An 18,995-nucleotide genomic window follows, 5' to 3' on the forward strand; every position below is an offset into this window, starting at 1 on the left:
CTTTCTCTTGGGTTTATGCCAATAACTTCAAGAAGATCAAACATCGTAAACTTTCTGGGTTTGACTTTAGAGACAGAAGATTCTGAGGAAACTAAACTCCTAACCATATGCTTCAATCGCAATCTCCAATCACCTGATGTACAGAGATGCGCTGGTGATGATTGTCCTCTTTGGAAGCTGCTGTGTTCCTTGATGTTCCTGTAGGAAGAGGTCTTTGTGGTTTTGGGTACATATGAGTTAGAGAATTCTGAAAATTGCTGACAGAAAGGGAGAATCTGATTTAGGACATTCCCACAGATTTTGTGGGGGTAAGGAAGGACCGCGTTAGTGCTCATCACTGGCAAATTATAAGAACCTTTTTTATTGGGTCATTGCTTCTGACAGCTTCATCCAGCTGCCTTTTCAGTTCTCTTTGGACATGCTGTTAGAGAACTTTGACAAACAGATTGAAAAGTTGCATGCAGTAAATGAGCAGTACAAGTTCTTTATTAATGCTACTTTTCCCTTTGGCAAGCTTTTCAGCTTCAGAGAGTATATTTCTTCCCCTGCACTTAGAATTAATTTTGTATGCCTTGACAGCCAAATTACTTGATGTAGGAATAAAACACCACACCTGTCCCTCACTGAAGCTGAACACTTTGAGCTGGTCCTACCAGTGTACGATAGCATCAAATGGTCCATGGGCTAGAAGAAAATTGTCTGGTAATAGGGAATTGCAATTTGTATGGGCAAATACAAAGCTGAGGTGGAGTTCAACAAATGGGGACAAGTTGCAAATAATTCAACACTCAGGCAAAAGTGATAACCATCATGGTTCATGCCAGCATGTGGCTGACTTTTAATTAGATTGAAATTATGCTTTGCTGATTTAAGTGAAAGAAAGTAAAGATTTTGTCAGCTGAAAAGAAATTGCTTGAGTTTGTTTTGCATAGATTATTACTGAAACCAACAGAATTCCTGTAAAAACTTGAAATCTATTTAATATATATTTTATATATGTTATATCCATATATAATTTAAATATTGATGTATAAGAATAGAGTGCCTGTTGTGGAAAAGAATGTGCACAATTCCATATCAGAGGGGATGCAGCATTGCCTGACTCAAACAGCTATAAGTGGTTTTCTGACAGTGAGTGAAGAGCTGAATTTAATGATTTAAACATACAGGGACCTATAGGCAATGCCTGCACAGTGGTTATTTGCATTTGAGAAATGGGAACAGGTATCCAAGGAATTTACTGAGGTAAGTTAATAGATTTTTGAGTGTGCAGAAAGATATATGTACTCTGGGGAAAGGTAGCATGTGACCAAATCGGAATGCACAGGGCTTGAATGTTGCTGGTACTTTGCAAAATTGCTTATCAATAGCTTATTGAGTAAACAATTTACTTTAGCAAGTGTGGAATATTGTTAAGTGATGAAATAAGAAATATGATCGTGATAAGGAGGGCGATAACAAAGACTGTGATTAACAAAACAGTAGAATTAGGACGACAAAACCTCACACACAAGGTTTTATTTCCAGATGAAGAACATTCTATAACTGAGCCTGCACAAGGTGAGTGCAGTATGTTTAAAAATGAGAACTGGAAAAGGAGAAATATTTAACTGGACAAAAAAAGCAAAGAGGAGTATAATGTACAGTGATCAGCAATAATGATCATTCCAGTTCATCAGTGGAAAAAAGTATTTGATAATCCTAATCACAAAATAAAACAACAGAGATATAGACTATTTTTGTTTTCCCCTAATCAAAACCAGGAAGCAAATGAGAATCCTGAGCTAAAAGTCTTTGGCTATCTCTGCTCTTGCTGAAGAAACTGACAGGTCTCCAAGTAGGAACATGATGGTTTGTGAAAAACAATTCATCCAGTTGAAACTGTTGTATATTTACCAAATTTGTAAAATGTGGAGGGAAACAGTGAGGGCAGCTTTCCCACATAAAGTTGAATTCATTAGATTAGCTATTAGGATAACTAAATGAGCAACTTGTTTTAGTAATATCTGTAAGAGGACAGAGAAGTGTAGACCTGCCTCTTTCAATGGACCAATTAACACAGAGCATGTAGTGAACAAAGAGTGACTGTCAGTACTCCTAAAAGATGTAGCTACTGAGGAATCCAGGGTAAAAGGGAAATGTGTTGGGATAGATGTTTGTGGGGTTTTGTGTGTGGGTTGTGGTGTTTTTTGTTTTTTTTTTTTTTTCCCCTCCTGAAAGTCCAGAAATAGGATTCTTGCACAGAGATAGTTGGGCTGCACTTAGAATTTTTTGTATCTGTCAGAAGATATCACTAAATTAGAAGGTCTTTGGATTTATCTGGCATTTGAGATGTTTCAGAGGCAACTGAACCAGGCACTAGGGGAGCTCTTAGATGTTGATATTGTTGCTGGTAATGTTGCTGTTGCAAGGAAAGGAAAAGTTTGGGAAGAGGCAGTAGAATACTGTGGTGTTGGATTGTAGCAACTCTTCGGGGCGTGCTGGGCGGTGCTTGTGTCTAAATCACAGGATGAAGGGGAAGGGTAGCACTTGCGGGAAACAAAAGGAGAATCAGAGTAAATCCCAAGGGTGTCAGTTGTTCCCAAACTTTATGGAAACAGCAATGTTAGCTACACTGTGATACTTCTGGAAATTCCTCAAAACAGGCACTGGTGTAAAGACTGTACATGTTGGGGTTCACTAGCAGAGCTGTTAGAGACACAGGCAGCTACAGCAGAGTAAAACTGGTAGCAGATCTACCTAAAAGACCAGTGGTCAAGGTGAAAGTGGCAGATCCCTGGCTGACAGGGTGTGACTGCTCACATTATTTGACAGCCAGATAGAAGTACGGTACAGGGACTGGCAGTGGGTTAGATGAACTGGATCCTTTATTGCCTCTTGCAGTCCATGGCACTACCATACAGCAGGCAACACGTGGAAGTGATTCATTCCAATCTTTTATGTCTCAGCCTCCTATTTCTGCTTTTCCTAGTTCCCTGACAAAATTTCCTTCTCCACGTTGTCCCAGGCTTATCAAGTACTTTCAGCACCCCCCTGTATTTTTTTATCCTACTCCCTATCTGCTAAGCCATTCACATCCAATAATCTTTTCTTGGTTTGTGGGTGAAAATTATTTGTTCCTAGTCTAATTTTCACAAAAACTTCTTTAGCCCCAAAAAATTCCACCTGAGACAGACACTGAACAACAAAAAATGTCCTTGCAGTCAAAGTTTGGCTAAGTTCTAAGCTGGTTTTCCTGATTGGAAGTGGTGGCAGCATTGATGTGCAGTGCTACCAGGGTTATTACAGTGCCTTGTAATTACATCTTTTCACGTAGATTCAGACTAAAAAAATGTCAAAAGTTTGAAGGACCAAATTATGCCTAGCACTCATACCTCGGATTAATAGAAGGCATTTGATAGAAAGGGACTTATTAAGATAGAGGGAAAGCAAAAATAGACTGCTGTCTGTCACTTGCCCACACTTAGATATGGCAGTCAAGCATAATATGACTACAGGAACACATACATTACTTTTTTTTTTTTTTTTTTTTTTTTTTTTCCTCTTAAATGTATTGTGTGTTTGATAGTGTTTATGGGTTTTGTGTAGCTCTTGTGCAATAATAATTTTTTAAAAAATGAAATCGCTACATTGTGTGATTTCAAAAAGGATGGAGATTCGACAGGTGAACATGCATTGAATTTCCTTTTTGACCCTGTGTACATTTACTTGCAGGGAAATTCAGCATTTACTTGAAGAGGCCCTATTTATAGTCTATTTTGGACCTCTGTCATTAACTGAATGAAATAAATGTATGTATTTATGACATTTTCCTTTTTATTTCAAAACAATCCAGCCAGGGAGTAGAACAACTGTCTTCTAGAAAGTTCCTGCTTTGAGTAGAAAGTTTGTATCCAGAATAACTCTCCTGCTTTCGGGAAGTTTTGCTCTTAAACCAGACAAGATAACCTTACACTTGAATTTGGTTGTTTGTGTGTCCTTTTTATTTCTCTTGTCATTCACCATTTTAATGTGGGCACGTGGCCAGTTTTGCCCCCTTGCTATTGTAATTCATGTGAAATTGATGCAGCTGAAGTCACACAATTTTAAATTTGCTATGCTTTTTACTTCTGTGTTCATATCTATAGTAGGCATGGGGCCCTAAACTCTCTTGAGAGTGTGTTCTGGCAAGGTTAACACTGAAATGCAAAATACTTGGCATATCTGGAAGCATGAATTGAGGAATGCACTAAAGGACTAGGGCTGCTTCAAAACCAGCAAGCTGGCAGGGGAGCAAGCAAGGAAAGTACCACAGGAGGACTGTCAGAATACAGGCTGCATTGGTGCCTGTAGTGTTTGGTAAAGTTCAGGTCTAAAAGCAGGCTCCTATGAGAAAAGCACCATGTTGCCTGAAACCATCTATGTGTTAGATGCAGTAAGTCCATTGTGCCCTAAAGGCAGATTTTGGCCAAACATCTTCCCAGTGCTTGGTTCTAGAAATGCCGCTGGAAGGAGTTTAAGCATGCCAGTTATGCATAATCCCTGGCACTGTTGTGCAGCAATCCTGTTAAAATAGTGGAGTGAGTGGACATACCTTGTCTCCAAACACAGAGGAGAGCAAGCTAAGAATTTTTTCCCATTATTTTGTTCCCTGCAGTTGCATCAAAAACTGAAGTTTTTCAGGGATGACTGAAATAACAACAGGGGCTGGTATATTTCGTTTGTGTGGTGAAGTTTTGTTAATGGGGGAGGCTACAGGGGTGGCTTCTATGAGAAGCTGCCAGAGCCTTGCCCAGTGTTTGATAGAGCCAATGCCAGCGGGTTCCAAGATGGATCTGCTGCTGGCCAAGGCTGAGTCAGTCAGGGATGGCAGTAATGCCTCTGGAGTAACAGGTGTATCAAAGGAAACAACCCTGCTGCACAAGGGCTACAGCAGCTAGAGAGAGAAGTGAGAATACACAAAACACCTCTGCAGACACCAAGGTCAGTGGAGAAGGAGGGGCAGGAGGTGAGATTCCCCTGCAGCCCGTGCTGCAGCCCATAGTGCGGCAGCTGTGCCCTGCAGCCCATGGAGATCCACCTGCAGCCTGTGGATGAACCCACATGAGAGCAGGTGGCTGTGCCTGGAGTGGACTGTGACCCCACGGGAAGCCCGCTCTGGAGCAGGGTCTGGCAGGACTTGTGGGCCTGTGGAGAGAGAAACCCACCCTGGATCATGTTTGCTGGCAGGATTTGTGATGTCGTGGAAGGGAGCCACACTGAAGCAGTTTGTGAAGAACTGCAGCCTGTGAGAAGGACTCGTGTAGGAGAGGTTCATGAAGGACTGTCTCCCCTGAGGTGGACCCCACCCCGGAGCAGGGGAAGAGTGTGAAGAGTCCTTCACTGTGGAGGAAGTGGCAGAGATAGTGTGATGAATTTGACCACAGCTCCCATTTCATATCCTCCTGTGGTAGAGAAAATGAGGAGTGAAATTGAACTGCCAGGGAAGAAGGCAGGGCTGGGTGGAAGGTGTTTTAAAATTTGGTTTTATTTTTCATTTTCCTACTCTGGTAATTGGTAATAAATTAGTTAATTTCCCTGAGCTGAATCTTTTTTGACTATGATGGTAATTGGTGAATGATCTTTCCCTGTCCTTACCTCATTCATGACCCTTCTAATGTATTTTTTCTCCCCTGTCCAGCTGTGGAGGGAGTGATAGAGCAGCTGTGGTGGTGATCTGGCATCAAGTCAGAGTCAGCCCACCACAGATGGGATAATTTACAGAAATTTGAGGCAGGTGGGAACAAAGCTGCAAAAGGGCATCAGGAAGAGCTTGGCCAGCACTGTGACCACCCTGGCATTAGAAGTCTCCCACAAAAGCAGTCTGAAGAAGAGCTGAAAATGGAGATGAAGAAGCTCTCTTAGGAAGTAAGGCTTTCCTGTTTTTCTGCTGGTCTAGCAAGATGAAATGATTCATACCACGGTCAGATATGTGCCAGAGAGGGAATGGGAGTGCATGGTTGGGACAAAAAGGCCACTGTGTGGCCCCAGTTAGACTCCCTTGGACTGATTTAGGCATACATTATTAGGTGACAAGTCACTGTCCTGTAGCTGCAAACGGGGCATGAGCATTTAGGCAATGTTTATGCCATATTTTCCTTTTTCCATTGCCATAACAGCTTTTTTACTCCCTTGCAATTTAAGCATTTTGGAAGCATGCCTCAGAACAATGTGGTGATTGTGTGTGGAGCTGCATAATATATTATATCCTCTATTACCCCCTCTTTTAATCCAGAACATGCCAGGTATTGCACGAGGGCTCTGTGTGAAAATGCTTTATGGTCACCCAAGTGCTCAAAAGGTGACATAGGAATGTCATCTGATACAAAAGGGAGGAAAACTACATCTGCCATTTATTGATGCTAGTGTGGAGGCTTGAACTGAAAAAAAATAGTTCTGTTTAGGGTGTCTTGAAAGAGTTCAGGGTAACACAGCCATTATGGAGAAAAGTCTTAAACAGTTGCTGAGAGTCTGAGACATCTCTAAGAACTGAGAAATGGTAAAGAAGACGTGGTTTTGTTCTCTGGAGTAAATACCAGGATAAGGTCAAGGAAGTGTATTAGCAAAGGGAAATACCTTAAAAAAGGCAGGGTCAGTTCAGGAAGGGCATTTGGGGGAACACAGAAATAACTCTTCAGGAGACTGTATTGATGATGAACATTCCTAGAAAAATAAGCACTGTAGACTGTGATGAGGACTGGAGAACAATTTGAGATCACTGAACTATCAGTTTTCCTGCAGCATTTTACTGCCTAAGAGAGACTTGGCCTTTAAGATATATAACCTATTGAACTAACATACAACAAGTCAGAACTTCAAGCATGTTCTGCTACAGCTCTATTGCAAATTTATGTTTTACTGTTTATATTCAATTAACAAACATTTCTATTTTGAAAAATGTGCTAAGGCCATCTCTTTGAAATGCAGCTTCTTCCTAATGACATAAATTCCTAATAACTTGTTTATGTAAAGACAGAGCATTAATTTTCTTACTCACAGTAAGGAATACTTTTTCCTGCCTTCGTACTCTAGATTCCAGTGGGGAGCATATGATGCAGCTCTGACCCAGATTCACCTGCCATTTGGACTAGCTTTTTGGAACACCCATTTTCATTGTTTGTAGCCTCAATAAAACCTCTTTAGCTTTGCCCCCTAGTCCATTAAAGAGGTTCTCAGATATAACTGCACAGATTAAAGCAGAACACAGATGACATGTGTGACAGAAACAGCTGTTGCTTACAAGCGTCCAGCCTTGTCATCTCCAGTTCTCATTCAGTCTTACAAGTAACTAGTTCTCTTCATTAGAAGTGAGTGGAGCTGTGTTTGCAAAGATCCTGGCCTAAGTGATTTGCTGCTCTTGTGCTCCATGTCAATGTAGGCTATTTAGCCAGGCTGGGAATGCCCTCATGCAGACCAAGACCTCATTTCTGGTTTTGGCCTCAGAAGTGCGGGGAGCAGGCTAATGAAAGGTGTTAATGTTCTGGCAAATCTGGAAATCTCATGAGATTTCATGTATCAGAGCAAAACCAGCTAGCTGCATATCACTGTTGTATCAGATGGCAATGACTGTTCAGCACAAGGTTAAAAAAGAGCTCTCCAGTTGGAGAGTTGGAGTATTTCAAATGAAGGAGTTTCCTACAGGACTTTTTTTTTTTTTTTTTTGGTGTGTGTGTGTGTTTTTGTGTTGCCACAGATGATCGAAGATCTAGAATGTTAATTTTGCCAACAGACTCTTTCTAGCATATCAAGCCTCAAACATTGACGAATGCTAAAATTGGTCTATGAAAATTTGGAAAATACACCTTTGATTCTTACCTCCCTTAGGGCTCCTTGTTGTTCTTAGAACCATTTCTTAGCTCATGAAGCACAAGGCAACCCCATAACACTGAGGAACAGAAAGTAATTGAGTCCTTAATGACCATCAGCAGTGGGAATTGCATTGGAAAACTGGTGTCTAGTAAGTAGTGTGCTGGTTTTAAGGAAATTTGTGTTGTAAGAAAAGGAAAAGCCTTTTACACATATCTGATGTTTAACCTGTGACACTGAATGTCAACACAAATGATTTATACTAATTTTGCAGGGGTTTTTTTCAGTGCCTATCAGATAATTATGCATTTATGTGACTTTTTAAGTAAAATTATCCTTCTAAAATTTAAATTAATGTTAGGCAACTGTCTGGTTTTTTAGGAAAAAAAAAAAGCATATAGAGTTACTATCTTGAGTTGTCAGAAAGCTAACTCCTTTGAGTAAAAACTAGGTAATATTTTGAATTCAAGATCAAGTATTATTCTTTCAGAGTCTGTAATTCCAGAATTGCTTGCTTTAATTTCTTTTTTCTTTTTCCCTAATCCTTCAAAAATAATAAATTATAAAAACTACAATAGTCTCTGTGTGGAAAAACTTGGGGAAAAAAAAAAAAAAAGCTAAATTGCACTGCACTATTTTAGATTGTTTGAACTAATTTAGAGAACTAAGGACTTCAGCCTTTTGGATTAAATTCAATCAGAATTTGACATCTACCAAGCAGTGTGCCAATTGTTATCAGTAAATATGAAACACCTATGAGCTAGAGTGAGGCCACTGAGGAGAAACCAAAGAATTACATGTCTAGTTCACTGTCAATTAAAACATGATTTGAATTTTAAAGTAAATCTCCTGACATTAGCAATTGCCAGAGCTTTTTAGAGTCATGAGGCAGAAATCACTATTGCATTGTTTCCTGTTGTAAATGATGAGATTCACACATTTGTGTCACAGTCTAGCTGAGAGAAAAAGCTGAGACCATCTGAAATGAAATCATGTTGTGATTTGTGCCAGATGGGTGCCTGAAGTAATTACAATGTCAGTGCTTTCTAAGTAGGGTAACGATACGGACCTAATTCTGGTCAGTCTGGAGAAATCTGTTTTGATGAACTTTCAACTCTATTTAGCTCAGACATATGTTAAAAGATAACCTAATGGGATGTTACTGCAATCTGCTTGTTCTTACCCAGGCTTTTGAATACACTGCTGCCATAATTGTACCAGTGATGATTTCTACAAGTATTGAGACAAATGGGCTAAGTCCTAATATTTTTATACTTGGTGTTAAATCTAGAGAAATAATCTCTGTCACTTCAGTTTTGTGGTTTGTTATGAGCAAAATAGTTGTGACTTGGGAACCTTTTTTGAATTTAATTTTTTATCAGTTAGGAAAAAACCCTCTGATCATGGATTTGGGTATTGAAGAGGGAGCCAAAAGAAAGACTATAGACAGTTAAAAGAGTTGAGTGCTTTCCTTCCACTTCCCCAGGCTCAGCTTAACCCAAGACCTACTCTAACCCCTCCCTAAACTTGGCTTCCCTTATTCTCACTTCAGATTAGGTTCAGTGTTCCCCACTGCCTTTGGGGAGCTGAGGAGACATGCAGGAGGTAGGGTCATGTGCCATAAAGGTATATTTTTGCTCCTCTTCATTTTACTGTTTTTCCCACTGTTCTCTTTCTTCATATCCTGTTCTAGAGAAACATCCAGAGGCCAAAGTGCCCTTGGGGGTGCAGCTACCCTGGCATGAGTTCCCCACAGCTGCAGTCCCTCGGGGGTGTTGCTGCCTCAGCGTGGGTCACCTATGGCTGCAGTCCCTCCTGCCCAGAGCCTGTTCCCAGACACATTTCCAGTGCTGTGTGTCCCACTTCTAGTGGCTGGCACAGGCACTCTTTAGCCTCTTTGGAACCTGCCTGAGGTTTCTGGGGGTGCAGGGCTGTTTATGCTGGTTTCAGAGGCACCTGGAAGCAGCTTTGGCCATCTCAGGGCTGCCTGCGGCAGCGTGCCCCTGCAATCCTCTTCTACCAAATCCCTGGTGTTGATGCCCAGTATGCAGCTATAGTGCAGATTTTCCCAATCTTGTTTTAATCTGCAAAAGACAGTGCACAGAAAACTTGAACCTACAGCCCTGCATTTTGTAAGGGTTTGGAGGAAATGGTTAACTTCGAGGGAGGGCTGTTTGATGATAGCAGATAAATAAATAGAACTTGGTGAAAAATCATTTCTTAAATCCTAGTTGTGTGTCATAGTCTTTGTGTTTCATTGACATCAGAGTCATCTTTCACCCTTTAATAATGAGACAGCTGTATTTCCTCATGGACTCCTTTAAGATTACTTCTGACAGGTAAGCAGACTGCTCATTTATCTTAAACCTTGGCGTGCTTCATGCCCTTCTTCTTTTGTTGCATTTTAATATATTATTTGTTGTTTGCTGAAACAGCTTTAGCTCACTGGAATGAAATAATTTTTCAGTGGGCTGAGGCAACAGAAAGCTTGGGTAGGTGCTCTCTGGCGTGTGCTCTCACACCCCTGGCAGCTGATGGTCTTTGTAACCTGGGATTTCAGCAAGGGTATGTGTCCAGTTTGCTGGACACATCCTTTGTTTGCCATCTAAATCTCTACAGAAGTGTCACAGCCATGTCATCTAGAGAGCTTAAGACTCAACCGGCTAATGCTGGGCTTTTTAATGTCTGTATGGGAATAAGTAGTGATGATTCTGAAGTTGCTCAGTTGCTTCTGAAGGCTCAGAAGTGCGATGTCCTCTTGGTTAACACTTCATGAGGGTTTGAAGTACTTTTTGAGTTAGTTTTCTAATTGGTCATCATCTAAAATTTTTCCTCGCTTTAAAGAGGAAAACTGGGATTTGCTGGAATTTCGGTGTCTGTTTGGATCCAACATACCAACGCTTCTAGATGGCAGGTCTCATGACCAATATATCCTATTCATTTAACAGAGCAGTCTATTTTAGAAATTGTCCAAGGCCTATTTTATTCAAAATGATCTATCACGCTGGCTTTACATAAGCTGAAGAAAATATCTTTTGCAAAGCTGACTGAAAGTCAGTAGACCAATTTATGTAAAAAGAGATTGGTATTTCAATTTAAAATTATATTGAGGATGGAGGAGAAAAGGAGAGACCTTTTTGTGCTGAAAGTTAAGATGAGGACAAAAATAATTCTAGCATAATGGTTTCACCCTGGAAAATAGGGTTTCATTAAAATCAGCCTTCAGCTGAGTCTATCAGATCTGTCAGTCACAAGAAGAGGTTGTTAGGCATGTAAGTCTATGGAAAAATTGTAGGTGCACAGCCTGCCTCTTTATATCTTCCATGATATAAATACCCTCATGGTTTTTGATTTGAGAAATATGAGAATAGTTTATTTAGTCAGAAATGCCAAAACAGAATTTCTGAATTAAGATTCATGTAGAGGGGAATGTCCCACCTTATTCTGAATTCTGTGAGGAGTTTAGATTGTTATCAGTTAGTTTATATTGTTTTGTGCCTTGCAACTCATCTCTAGTGTTGTTGAGTTTGATTTCAGAGGTGATACGTGTGTGTTGTTGAACATTGCTTAGTAAGCTTTAAGTGTTTTGGAGAATCTGTGACTTTGGCAAGACATTTGCTCTGATGAGGCTAGGAGGTGAGCTGCACATGTAATCCTGAGTTTCTCATATGGGCAGAGAAGGCCTTTTGCAATTCAGCAAAGGCAAGTGCAGAGTTCTGCATCTGAGAAAGAATAACCCCATACACCAGTAAAAGCTGGAAAGCAGATCTGCAAAGGACCTGGCAGTCCTGGAGGACATCAAGCTGTCCATGAGCCAGCAGTGTGCTCTGGGGACCAAGAAGGCCAAGGGAATCCTGAGGTGCACTAGGAATAGCGTTTCCAGCAGGTCAAGGGGGGTGATCCTGCCCCTCTGCTCAACTAGTGAGTCTTAGTGAGGCCATATCTGGAGTGCCGTGTCCAGTTCTGGGCTACTCGGTACGAGAGAGACATGGAGTTCCTGGGGCAGGGGGCTGCGATGTGCAGGGGCTGGAGCACCTCTCTTGGGAAAGTCTGAGCTGGGCTTGTTTAGCCTGGGGATGGCTGAGAGGGGCCTCATCAATGTATGTATCTGAAGGGAGAGTGCCAAGGGGATGGAGCCAGGATATTTTCTGTGGTGCCAAGCAATTGAAGAAGAGGAAACAGGCAGAAACTGAGACACAGAAAGTTCCACCTGAACATGAGGGAGAACTTCTTTATTATGAGTGATGGAGCACTGGAACAGATTTTTCCAGAGAGTTTTTGGAGTCTTCCTCACTGGAGGTATTTAGGAACCATCTGGACACATTTCCTGTGCAGTGTGCTGTAGACTGACCCTGCTTGAGGAGGGAGGTTGGACCAGAAGACTCTCTGTGGCCCTTTCCAACCTTATCCATTTTGTGGTTCTGTGATCTTCAGGAAAATAATTATGAATAACTGCCAAAAGACTAGTATCTATTACTGAAGTTGTGTATATATATCCTAAGATGGTATTTTAAAAAGGTCGTCAAGTATCTCTCATATTTGTAAAATTTTTCTACAGTAATTGAATCAAAGGACCTTATGGTGCTAATAGAAAATGGGAGAGATCTTAATTGTAGTATTAAGGTAATATATAATTATTTTTGCTGTTTTACCACTCTTTCTAAATTGCTGGCTTTGATAATAATACCTTTATGAGTGAAGTGTTGATGAAATTGTGATTCATATAGAGGGAGAAGAATTACAAACTCAAAGTGTTTTGGTTGTCTGTGAGGGATATTTGCCATCCAACATTCTTGATATATACAAATAGATGGGAATTGCCACTTCGACACTTGATTTTATGTGACATGCTATCAAACTTGTTCTGGCTGTATGTAGCATAATTTCCACAGAAGGTGGGGATACAATTTTCATTTAGCTTTGAGGGCTTAGGGATTGGGTGCATTTCCTGATTCATTTTAGACCGCATATTCGAGCCATTAGAAAGCTAAGGCTCTCAAATTTATCTCTGTGTGATCTGAGGAGACACAACACCAGTCTAAGGATGGCTCTCAACAAACAAGGGCTCTTTATTTGAATGAGTAACATGACCAGTAGTACATGTACTCTGGTTTCAAGAAACAAGCCAGTAAGAGTAGTTGGTTTTGGTTTGTTTATTTATTTTCTTTCCCAAGATGTGGGGATCTAGACGATATTTAAGACCCCTTCCAACCCAAACCTTTCTCCAACTCTATGATATGGCTATACGCCTTTTTGCATGCACAATATATCATAGGCTACTTGGTCTTCACATAAGACAGATAATTTATTCAAAGAAGTTTCCAAACTGTTCCCTAACATCTGCAAAAGCTGTTAGTTTCCTAGCTTTTCCTCCTGCTCCCTAATATCTGCAAACTCATCATAAGGTGAAAAATTTCTTTGGACTAAGAACTGTAAGATGTCTCTCCATTTGCAGTGATGTATGGACTCTTTTGACAATTCTGTATGTGAAAATTTCAACATGTAGTGTGCTTTATTCAGCACATTGAGTGCTATTGGAGTGGGCAAAATCTATATATACCAGACTGAACTTACACAGGCAATGAGTAATGGACAAAGCAACTCAGAAAAGGAGCATTTTCCTTAAGAAAAAAAGCCTTGAATAAAAGCCTTCAATAAAAGTGCAAAAAATCCTTTAAAAATTAACATCAGTGCTAAAAGAAAAATCTTATTAGATGCTAAGTACAATGGAGACATTGGTGCTATGGCAGAGTATTGTTTTCCCTGAGTATCACCTCCTAACTCTCAGCTGTTAAATTTTTATTCCTCATGCTTGGGAAATACGTTAGGAGTTGCTGCTTCTAATCCTGCCAAAAGCTTTTTCTGCTCTGTAGATATCTATCTCCTCATGTCTAAAATCTGTGTAATTGTTCTCGAACAAAGCAAATTGCATAAACCCAGTGTTTTCGATTTGGTACTTAGATTCATGTTTTCAAGTCCAATAAAGGCTTTGAGTGTCAAAAAGCTTTTATTTCCTCCAATATCTCTTAATCTGCTGATATAAGAAAAAAGATACTGTCTCTGCAAATGCTTCTTCAGCTGTTCTTAACACACTCTTATTTCTTTCTTGTCCTTGTCTCACCTGGTCGGTAGTTGGAGGTTGTAAAGGTTTTTGAAGGTTGTAAAGACAGATGAGTTAGGGAGGGATTAATTTCTTCTCCTCTTGATGCAGCTAAAGCTTCAGCCTGTAGGTCAAAGTAGCCAACCAGGCTCCCTCTGTGGAAGAGGGAAACAGGCACAAGCAAAGGAAAATGATGTTCTTTTATTACTTAATTCTGTAGTAGGAAAGCAGGACCAATGTTAGGGAAAACCCCCAAAACTTCAACGCTGTCATAATCCACCTAGTTTCCACCTTTTCCCATCCAAACCGTCTGATTCTGCGGCAGGGTTTTTGCTCAGATCTCCAGAGTACAGTCAGGACCTGATGGCTTTCCAAAACCCAAACAGGGGAAGGCCCTTTCATCTCTAAGATATAGTTCAGATGAGTAAATTTAAATACAGGAGAGAGGAGAATAGGAAACTAATTTCTCTCAGGGATTTAGGATTAGGATGCTGGTATTTGGTAATCAGAACAAAATACTGTTAAAATAGCAATTTTACTGTCTATTAGTTGCACTTTACATCTGACTTTTTAATACTCTATTGCAGTGGACTTTACATACCAATATGTTTGTATTATGTGGCTGACACACAGTTTTCAATGAAAAATGCTGCACTTAACCTCCCATTATTAATCTTTTGAGACACTTGTATTCTTTCCAAAAGTGAATTACACTTGAATTTCTGTACTGGCCTGTTTTAACTGATTTCTTCTTGGTCTGACTTCTAAATGTGATAGTTCTCACTTTTTCTCTCTCTTAAAAAAAAAAAACAACAAAACAAAATTAAAAAAAAAAACCGACAAACCCCCAAACTTTTCATACTAATATTTAAATGAAGTTCAGAGAACTTTTACACATCTTGTAATATATTACTGTTGTAGACATATTTCTTTTTTCAAATGCAGTACTCCAGGGTATTGCCAGTTTCTGATGGCAAATTGTGTGAATAAAAGCTCTGTTTTAATAGATTTCAGAGAGAATTATTCACTCTTCCCTGCCTATGGTGTTTTTACCTGGAGCCTCAAGAAGACACCTGAGGAGATTAAAATTTGGATAAATTAATTTTAAGAGAAAGACTATACTAAAATATGTGTTTAAATGTGCTAATGGTCATTGAAATGTCTATACTATTTTTTTAACATCTGTTGGTGAATGCTGGGCAATTAATTTGTAAGCTGTTCTGAAAAAAATGTGCATTTTTTCCTCGTTACTGTTGGAACCTTGTAATACAGAGCAAAAATAAATACCTACCTAATACACTAGGTAAATGCTACCAGAAAAGGAGAGAAAGGTAAGCACTTAATCAAAGTAGAGATGATGTTCTTTTGGAAATACCACAAAGATTTGAGATATTTTAGCTGCAAATTATTCAATTTCTAGCTGTGCTTTCTTACTAATGCAAGTTTGCCCATAGAATAGTAGCAAGAAGTCATAGCAATTATACCTATTTTTAGTGAGTAAATGTCAAAACCTCTAAGTGCCATAAAACAGTTGTATATTTTCTAAACATTAAGCTATAATGTACAGAGACATATAATTCTGAAATAGTTTTGAATACCTTTTTGTTCACACAGTTTTCAAATAAAGAAATGTTTTGGCCTCCAAATGCACATTCTATCTGTGTATGTTCTGTGCTATTTTTACATAGTATAGATCTTATTAATGGTATTATTTGATCTGCAAATTTAGTCCCAAACAGAACTCTGTGCAATTTATTGCGAAAGTTGCAAACTTTCTTATGTACTTAGTAAAAGGTAGAAAAAAATTAACTGATGAATTTGTGTATATACTTAGCTGATAAACTTTTAAGGACTTCTGAGATTTTATTTGGCCAGGCTTATAATATTTGGAAATTAACAGAATGCAAATATTCTATTTCCCGTGACTCTAGCATTTAATATAGGGTTATTATGTAGTCTGTGTTCAGCATATCTTTTTCTCTGATTTTCAGTAACATTATTTTGCTTTTGCATATTTCTTTGGACAAATGATTTGGTTTTCTGTTTCATATTTGGTTTGAGTTAAGAAAACCTTTTCACAAAAATGCTTGTTTATCCACTTTTCTTATTTGCTGGTGTAAGACATGTTATAGTTTAAGTAACTCATGTTACACAAATTCCTGTGAGGGAGGAGTTTTAAATCTTATGGTCTTACATTCACCCTTTCATTGAAATAAAAGGTAAATAGTTTAGATTGTCTATTACTAGTGTTAACATTTACAGTAAATGAACTGGAAAATGATCGTTCTAGAGAAACAGTGTCCATAAGCAATATAACATGCAACTCATTAAAACTGTTCATCTGTTTGTTATTTATTCACATCTCTCAGGAGGGTCAAGCAAGGTGAAATGTCTTTGAGTCAGTAAATGCACTGGAAAGGGCAGTAACAGTGCCTCTCAGTTCAACATAGCTGGGCTTAAATTTATTCATATTCCACACCCTGCATAAAAGCGTTTCATGATAACTGGGCAGTTGGCCATGGATTTGTTTTGGAATTCTTGATTCTGCACTCAAAGATCCACTGCTAAAATTTTGTTTATGTATTCTTTGGCAAACTGTTGGCAAAGTGATGATACATTGTCCATTGAGACAACATCAAGGTCTGTGAAGCTTTGGGTTGAAGGCCGAGGCATTTTTTAGGCTGCACAAGTTGTTGCTTTCATTACCTTATGGAGAGAGAGCAAAGGTTGTGTTCATTACGTTTGTGAATTAGTATTGTCTCCCTCCCTTATTGTTATAAGAATAATAATTGCAAATAGCTGTGTAGTGATAGGATATTAATTAATTATTAGAGAAATTATTTTCTGATGGATTACAGAAGTCTTATCAAACATTACCTCTTGGCACTCAAGTCAGAAAAGTCAAATGGTCTCTTAAGTTCTTTGACTGAACAGACCTAAAGATCGCTGAAGTCCAAAGGAAAAATACCTTTGTATAATGGTCTTTGGATGAATACTAAAGAGAGAAAACTGGGAATAATACAGCGCTTGCTCATCTTTCTGGAAATGTTTTCCAAGTCAATTAGCAGAGCAACTTGTGCTGCATGAGATTCCAGTGTCTCGTGATGTCATTTGTACTCTATTTTCCTTTTCCATTTTGTTAACATTTGTGGAAAGCACAAAAATGAAAACATTTTGGGTAAGCACTCAAATCTGTTGTCACAGCTTAGATTAATTATGCTCAGTTATACAATGTGACCTGGAGTTAATAGCCAGGCTTTATTTGCGCTATTAAATCAGAGATTTTCTTATAGAACACTTGCAAGTGTTAAAGCATTTTTTTCCAAATGATATGCTAGCTGGATGATTAATTAAGCTTGTTGATACTCCCGTGGCCATACTATGGCTGAGAGAAAACTGCATATGTGCCAGATTTGTGGTGTAGGTTATTGTGGACTAAGTGTTTATGCACACACACATACTCACAGTGGCACATGACCCCCTGTTAGTGTGTGACATGAACATCTCATGCTGCTTGTTTTCTCTTGGCATAGCACTACTCTGGTATCACCACATCCCATGATATTCCAAAGGGAGAAGTAAGTTTGCCTGGTGTTGTTTGATTTATCAAAACTTATAATTTATGATTATTACTGCTATGTTATCTCTTTGTTTTCTCTTGGAGCAGTGAACATTTTTTTCCAATCTTATTTTTATACAAAGAGCTCAGAATCTGTTCTCCTTTCTCTTCTGTGGTTTGTTCTCATTGTCTCTCAGACTGACTTCATTGGCAGCCTGCTGCAGGATAGTGAGGCTGCACTGTGAGCTTCCAGCAGATGTTAGCTGAAATCCTTGGGAAGTTGCAGCTCACTGAGGCCACCACATAGTTATTCATGCTGCTATGGCCTGTAGGCTTTCTCTTCTGGATGAGACCCCTGTGTGTGTTGCTGCCAGTGGGCACATGGACATCCCCTGCTACCTGGTGTCTGTTAGTGTGTGAGAGCTGACTCCGCCAGAAGGTTTTGGTCATACTGTCACTTGTCAGATTTGAATGAATCAGTTGATGCCATTGGGGAATGACAGTTACTGGGGGAAGAAGAAAATAAATATCTTTCCTTCTTAACTTTTTGAGATTTATAATGCCTTGCTAAATCTTATTTTATTCATTAACTTCAAAACATCTAAGCAAATTTAAGTAACATGTGGTGAAGCAGATAAATTTAATAAACCCCAACTATTTTCCTGGGTAAAACAAGGTGAGACCTTCACTCTTCAAATCAAACTTCAGTCTCTGTGAACAAATTTGCCCTTGTAATCATACCCAGGTGGCCTGGGGATCTTTTATTTACCCAAGAGCTGAAGATTTTGGCAATCTTCAGAAAACATGATAAAAAATAGATTTTAAGTAAATACTAAATATTGCACAACTTGGATGTAGTGAAACTCTTCGTAATGCACAGCAGTTCCAATTTCCCTGAATGGGCAGACTGATGTGTACTGTAGCTTTATTTTAGCAAGTGGGGTTTTGTTTTGGTTTTTTGGGGAAGGGTTTGTTTTTTTTTTTTTTTTTTTTTTTTTTTTTTTTTTTTTTTTAATAACAATTGACTACAACAGAAAGGACTGTGGGTTCTTCATTTTATATTTTCAGGCAGACACAGTTAATTTTGTTTTGTGCCCAATTTGATGGTTTTATTTTCTCTTAGTATTGCTGAAGCTCATTAATAAATGATGATGTTCAAACCTGAAATAAGTAGAAAAAGGGGGTAGCTGGTGCCTGTTCTCCCACTGAAGTCACTTAAGCCTTTCTTCTTTCTTCCTGTCTTTTCTCTCAGCCCACTGGGTTTAGGGATTAAATACTGTTTCACTGGGTGACAGTCAGAGATAATCACATGAAGAGACTATTTGAGCTTTCTCTGTCATGAACATTGTAGTTTTGAGCTGACTGGCACTTAAGTCATAATTTGAAGGGTTTTTTCAGTGCCAGAAAATAGAAGGTACATATATTTATAATTATGGTGGTGGTAAACAGGGACATGTGGCCAAAAAATAAGTACTACTATAACTTCAGTTGGCAGGTTTAGCAGGTAGAGCC

At 39.1% G+C, this 18,995-nt stretch overlaps 1 protein-coding gene across 6 annotated transcripts in view; it reads left to right on the top strand.

The window, feature by feature from the left end:
• The window catches only part of ZNF385D (zinc finger protein 385D), a 423,031-nt gene that overhangs the window by 13,717 nt on the left and 390,319 nt on the right, over nucleotides 1-18,995 (top strand). The window contains exon 1 of one of the 6 annotated variants that reach the window (XM_040064767.1): nucleotides 5,786-5,886. The exons of 4 other annotated variants lie outside the window; for them this stretch is intronic. The gene's annotated coding sequence lies outside the window, so the exon portion shown is untranslated. Of the gene's footprint in view, nucleotides 1-5,785; nucleotides 5,887-18,995 lie in introns of those variants that run through there. One more of the 6 variants, XM_040064774.1, reaches the window with a different exon arrangement.

Source organism: Hirundo rustica, chromosome 1 (genome assembly GCF_015227805.2).
Source record: "Hirundo rustica isolate bHirRus1 chromosome 1, bHirRus1.pri.v3, whole genome shotgun sequence".
In the NCBI taxonomy this organism is placed as follows: domain Eukaryota; kingdom Metazoa; phylum Chordata; class Aves; order Passeriformes; family Hirundinidae; genus Hirundo; species Hirundo rustica.